The sequence below is a fragment of the Salmo salar genome, chromosome 25 (genome assembly GCF_965601325.2).
Source record: "Salmo salar chromosome 25, fSalSal1, whole genome shotgun sequence".
Lineage (NCBI taxonomy): Eukaryota > Metazoa > Chordata > Actinopteri > Salmoniformes > Salmonidae > Salmo > Salmo salar.
In genome coordinates, this window is record NC_138315.1 from 11,918,595 (window position 1) to 11,925,937 (window position 7,343).

The following is a 7,343-nucleotide window of genomic DNA, read 5'->3' on the forward strand; positions in this document are numbered from 1 at the left end:
CACAGGGGTGGCAGCATCATGTTGCGGGGGTGCTTTGCTGCAGGAGGAACTGGTGCACTTCACAAAATAGATGGCATCATGAGGAAGGAAAATTATGTGGATATATTGAAGCAACATCTCAAGATATCAGTCAGAAAGTTAAAGCTTGGTTGCAAATGGGTCTTCCAAATGGACAATGACCCCAAGCATACTTCCAAAGTTCTGGCAAAATGGCTTAAGGACAACAAAGTCAAGGTATTGGAGTGGCCATCACAAAGCCCTGACCTCAATCCTATAGAAAATGTGTGGGCAGAACTGAAAAAGCTTGTGCGAGCAAGGAGGCCTACAAACCTGACTCAGTTACACAGGCTCTGTCAGGAGGAAAATTCACCCAACTTATTGTGGGAAGCTTGTGGAAGGCTACCTGAAACGTTTGACCCAAGTTAAACAATTTAAAGGCATTGCTACCAAATACTAATTGAGTGTATGTAAACTTCTGACCCACTGGGAATGTGATGAAAGAAATACAATCTGAAATAAATCATTCTTTCTACTATTGATCTGACATTTCACATTCTTAAAATAAAGTGAGGGAATTGTTAGTAGGATTAAATGTCAGAAATTGTGAAATACTGTGTTTAAATGTATTTCGCTGAGGTGTATGTAAACTTCCGACTTCAACTGTATAATAATATCTAAATAATAGCTAATTAACTATCCATAGCTGGTAGTGGTAGCTCATCTTCATGTTAATAATTACTGCTTTGGCCCGAGCCGAATGAGTCCACGGTAGTTAGCTACCTATAGCTAGCAAGTTATCAAGCTAGCTATATTGGGATGGTTGGCTAGAGATGCTTGATCTGATTATGGTTATTCACTTTAATTTTCATCACAGTTTTTTTTCTAAATTTTTTAAAAGTGATAAACACATCGTTTTCTAAACATTTAGGGGCCCATACAAAGCTAGGGCCCCATGAATCATTAATGTCCCCCCCTTAACGACGCCCTTGAGGATCCCCATTAGCGCCGGCTAACGCAGCCTCTACTATTCTTGGGGTCCACAAGATGATGCTGACAGGCTTAAATAATACATTAACGTCAAGTCAATTACACTAAGTTATTGTTCTTTTTGTTTGCTATCACAGTTTATCATTAGGTGTAAAAAAGTACCTACATTTGTAACTAGTACTTAAGAGGTTTAAGTATAGATTTTCAGTACTCACCTACCTCAGCAAATGGAACATTATTTGTATTTTTTCCTAAACATGCAAACACCATCAGATAGAACTCATAGCAAGCAGTGCACTGGAATGACATTCATATGAACTGGAATGACATTCACTCTCATGGGATGGGTGGCCAAAAATAACTAACTGAAACCCACACCCCCAATAAGCTATGAATATGACCGCAATGAGGCATATGTTTCTACAGCTACATGTATATGCAACATGCCACTGCCTACTGTACTTAATTTTTTAATTTAACAAACAAGATAGCTCATAATCCAGTGCCGCACCAGTGCCTTTATCACAGTCAACAAACCTATAGCTTTAAAACAGCAACATTTTCTTCCAGCCTCATGGCAAAATGTGTAGAATAGCAAGAGTAGCTATACAACTGCACCTTTTCCTCTCTGTCCCATGGCAAAATGTGTAGAATTGCAGGAAATTAGCTTTAACATAGCAATATTTTATCTTAGCCTCATGGCAAAATGTGTAGAATAGCATGAGATTAGCTATACAACTGCAAATGTTCATCTCTGCCCCAAGGCAAAATCTGTAGAATTGGAGAAAGTTAACTGTTTCTGCTGCCCCCCACCACCAACAACAACACATTTCTCACTACGCTACTGATTTGTCTCCTCCTGTACTCCTATGCATGTCAGATATCAGAGAGAGGCTGAGAGTGGCAAGTTTCATCCAAATGGCACCCTATTCCTTATATAGAGCCCATAGGACCTCAGGCGGAGACAGTGAAGGTGCATCAAAGGTGGGACCGAGAGACTGAAAAACAGCTTCTATCTCCAGGCCATCAGACTGTTAAACAGTCACCACTAGCCAGCCTACGCCCAGTACCCTGCCCTGAACCTTAGTCACTGTTACTAGCCGGCTACCACCCGATACTCTACCCTGCACCTTATAAACTGCTGCCCTACGTACATAGTCATTTAACACTGGTCACTTTAATAACGTTTACATACTGTTTCACCCACTTTACATGTATATACTGTATTCTAGTCAGGGCTCATCCTCAATTTATTTGTACTATTTTCTGGATTATGTGTGTATTGTTTTTTTATTGCTAGTTGGTACTGCACTTCAAATCTGTGTACGTGACCAGTAAACTTTGATTGATTTTGATTCGATTTTTAGGACTCAAATTTAGTGCACTACATAGGCTGCCATTTACGACACACCCTATTTCAGCCTGACCTCCAGTATGTCCTTTCCAGATGAATAAACATGTAGAGTAGTGCATAGACACCACACTCTCTCTGGCTCATTTCACCACACTTCTGACTCTCTCGCTAAAATCGAAACAAAGCACGCCACATTTTTTCAACAGCCCATGAAAAGTTTTGCTAAATTTAAAGTCTCCCCTAGGCGACAGATTAGTGTACCTTCTGTGAGTCATTAAGACGGTCCTAAATAAAGTTTCACTCATTCCCAAACTATTTTTTTTGTACCGCAATGACTCTTTAATTGATTAAAACCATACTGTTCTTCCACCCAGAAGATTGCAACACAGATACAAAGGAATAACGAGGTCGGCCTAACCTTTCTATTGCACCATGCATCGGTTTAACAGTGCAGTTTCAATAATCAACATGTTTACAACATTATTTTTTACAAGGTCTTGGCTTAAGACCTTAAAGAAGTTCATTCCCTGCTTTACAGAGCCCTGGTATACTGTAAGTCTCTTTTTTTAAATAAAAATTCAGCACAATCTTTCTGTACAACAATCACTACATTTCTATAGTGGTTGTTGCTATGGAAATAAAAACAGGCAGGCCGAAGTATTGACCAAAGTACTGGTCTGGATCTATTGCCCACTGCAATTGTCTGAGATGTATGTCTATTGTTGAAGTGTATTCCTCAATCATCTAATATTCCTGCATTAGCCCATAATTTCAATCTCAGGAACCGTGACTTTCTCTTATTATGATTAAATTGTAATAATACCGATCCATTCCAAACACTGATTATTCCTCTAACTCTTAACTATTATTTGTCTGCATGCTCCTATAAATGGAGAGCTCTGTGTTCTTTTCAACATAGCTTGTCTTGTAGTTTCTCCACCTCTCTTGATGTACTCTCAAGTATTTGCCTATTAGCCTGTGAAATTGTTGTAATTGGCTAACCTTCTTCTCATTCCTTTACAAAACTCTCCAAGAAACATGAACTTGGCATGAGCTTTTGAACTGTCGGCTAACAGTTTTCTCAGCAATATAGTGCTGTATATATCTACTAAAACTGTGAATGCTGTAAATACAGTATTGTTAATGTACATGTAGTGCAAAAGTAATGTAAATCTATTACCATAATACGGGTTAGGGTTGGGGTTAAATCTATTCAATTCTAATAAGTTATTCTATTCTAATATGTTTCTTTTTTCACATCTGTCAATTTTTAGACAGGGAGGGAGAAGATTTTGAGAAAAGAGACATTTGATAGTGAGAATTACCATAGCATCCTTTCTGAAAACCTTCCACTCAAAGATAATGGGAGACGATTTACAGTACCAGTCAAACATTTGGACACACCTACTCATAAATGTTTTACTATTTTCGTCATTGTAGAATAATAGTGAAGACATCAAAACTATGAAATAACACATATAGAATAATGTAGTAACGAAAAAAGTGTTACAAAAATCGAAATATTTTTAATATTTTAGATTCTTCAAAGTAGGCAGTCTTTGCATTGATGAAAGTTTTGCACACTCTTGGCATTTTCTCAACCATCTTCACCTGGAATGCTTTTCCAACAGCCTTGAAAGAGTTCCCACATATGCTGAGCACTTGTTGGCTGCTTTTCCTTCACTCTGCGGTCCAACTCATCCCAAATCATCTCAATTGGGTTGAGGTCGGGTGATTGTGGCGGCCAGGTCATCTGATGCAGCACTCCATCACTCTCCTTCTTAGTCAAATAGCCCTTACACAGCCTGGAGGTGTTTTTGGACTCATCAGACCAAAGGACAGATTTACACCGGTCTAATGTTCATTTCTCATGTTTCTTGGCCCAAGCAAGTCTCTTCTTATTATTGGTGTCCTTTAGTAGTGGTTTCTTTGCAGAAATTCAACCATGAAGGCCTGATTCACGCAGTCTCCTCTGAACAGTTGATGTTGAGATGTGTCTGTTACTTGAACTCTGTGAAGCAGTTACTTGGGCTGCAATTTGAGGTGCAGTTATCTCTAATGAACTTATCCTCTGCATCAGAGGTAACACTTGGTCTACCTTTCCTGTAGCGGTTCTCATGAGATCCAGTTTCATCATAGCGCTTTATGCTTTTTGCGACTGCACTTGACGAAACTTTCAAAGTTCTTGAAATTTCCCGGATTCACTGATCTTCATGTCTTAAAGTAATGATGGACTGTCATTTCTCCTTGATTATTTGAGCTGTTCTTTCCATATGTACTTGGTCTTTTACCAAATAGGGCTATCTTCTGTATACCACCCCTACCTTGTCACAACACAGGTGATTGGCTCAAACGCAAAGAAAATATACACTATTGTTAAAAAGTTTGGGGTCACTTAGAAATGTTCTTGTTTTTGAAAGAAAAGCAAATTTCTTTGTCCATTAAAATAACATAAAATTGATCTCAACATCAGTGAAGAGGTGACTCCGGGATGGTGGCCTTTTAGGCAGAGTTCCTCTGTCCAGTGTCTGTGTTCTTTTGCCCGTCTAAATCTTTTCTTTTTATTTTCCAGTCTGAAATATTGCTTTTTCTTTGCAACTCTGCCTAGTTGGCCAGCATTCCAGAGTCGCCTCTTCACTATTGACGTTGAGACTGGTGTTTTGTGCGTACTATTTAATGAAGCAGGCAGTTGAGGAGTTGTGAGGCATCTGTTTCTCAAACTAGACACTCTAATGTACTTGTCCTCTTGCTCAGTTGTGCACCGGGGCCTCCCACTCCACTTTCTATTCTGGCTTAGAGCCAGTTTGCGCTGTTCTGTGAAGGGAGTAGTACACAGCGTTGAACGAGATCTTCAGTTTCTTGGCAATTTCTCGCATGGAATAGCCTTCATTTTTCAGAGCAAGGATAGACTGACAAGTTTTAGAAGAAAGGTCTTTGTTTCTGGCCATTTTGAGCCTGTAATCGAACCCACAAATACTGATGCTCCAGATACTCAACTAGTCTAAAGAAGGCCAATTTTATTTCTTCTTTAATCAGAACAACAGTTTTCATCTGTGCTAACATAATTGCAAAAGGGTTTTCTAATGATTAACTAGCCTTTTAAAATGATAATCTTGGATTAGTTAACACAACGGGCCATTGGAACACAGGAGTGATGGTTGCTGATAATGGGCCTCCGTACGTACGCCTATGTAAAAATTCCATAAAAAAACTGCCGTTTCCAGCTACAATAGTCATTTACAACATTAACAATGTCAACACTGTATCTCTGATCAATTTTATGTTATTTTAATGGCCAAAAAAATGTGCTTTTCTTTCAAAAACAAGGACATTTCAAAGTGACCCCAAACTTTTGAATGGTAGTGTATATATATTTAAATGAGAAATACAAAAAATACTAATAAAAATAAACATTAAGAAGGAAAGAAATTCCACATATTAACTTTTAGCAAGGCACACCTGTTAAATGAAATGCATTTCCAGGTGACTACCTCATGAAGCTGTTTGAGAGAGTGCCAAGAGTGTGCAAATCTGTCATCAAGGCAAAGGGTGGCAACTTTGAAGAATTTGTTTTACACTTTTTTGGTTACTAAATTATTCCATATGTTTTATTTAATAGTCTTGATGTCTTCACTATTATTCTACAATGTAGAAAACAGTTTTTTTTAAATAATTAAAACCTTGAATGAGTAGGTGTGTCCAAACTTTTGACTGGTACTGTAAGTCAAAACTGTAACTAGGCAACTCAGGAACATTCAATGTCATCTTGGTAAGCAACTAAAGTGTATATTTGGCCTTCTGTTGCAGGTTATTGTCCTGCTGAAAGGTGAATTTGTCTCCCCGTGTCTGTTGGAAAGCAGACTGAAAGGTTTTCCTCTAGGATTTTGCCTGCACTTAGCTCTATTACATTTATTTTTATCCTAAAAAACTCGATAGTCCGTGCTGATGACAAGCATACCCAAAACATGATGCAGTCTATACCATGCTTGAAAATATGAAAAGCGATACTTAGAGATGTGTTGTGTTGGATTTGCCCCAAACATAACGTGTTGTACTCAGGACAAAAAGTCAATTTCTTTGCCACATTTTTTGCAGTATTACTTTAATGCCTTATATTCTGTACATGCTTCCTTTCACTCTGTCATTTAGGTTAGTATTGTGGAGTAACTACAATGTTGTTGATCCATCCTCAGTGTTCATCTATCACCATGCTCAAAAGGATATTTATTGTCTGTTTTTTTATTTTTACCCATCTACCAATAGGTGCCCTTCTTTGCAAGGCATTGGAAAACCTTCCTGGTTTTTGTGGTTGAATCTGTGTTTAAAATTCACTTCTCGACTGAGGGACCTTACAGATAATTGTATGTGTGTGGCACAGAGATGGGGTAGTCATTCAAAAATCATGTTAACCACTATGAGTTCATGCAACTTATTATGTAACTTGTTAAGAAAATGTTAACTCCTGTACTTATTTAGGCTTGCCATAACAAAGGGGTTGAATACTTATTAACTCAAGACATTTGAGCTTTTCATTTCTAATTAATTAGTAAAAAATTGTAAAAACTAAATTCCACTTTGACATGACTCTACTGTGTGTCGATCAGTGACACAAAATCTCAATTTAATCCATTTCAAATTCAGGCTGTAACGGAACAAAATGTGGAGAAAGTCAAGGAGTATGAATACTTTCTAAAGTCACTGTAACTTCAAGAGAATGATAGGTGGACAGAAGAGGTGGAATGTATCATTATAACTGACAATAAATAATATTGGGGAGTATTCAAATTAGTGAATATATAGGGCCTATCCTGCAATATGAATACAGTGTGTCAGGACAGGACACTGACGATTTCAGGAAACCGATTGCCTTGAGTCATTTGAGTAAAGCAACTCATTTTGTAAGTTAGAAGTACACTTGGCTGACTTGGGACAAAACATTTTTTTCCCCATGTCACTTATGATACATTTAATTGAACAGAAAATGTATTCCCCAGTGAACAAT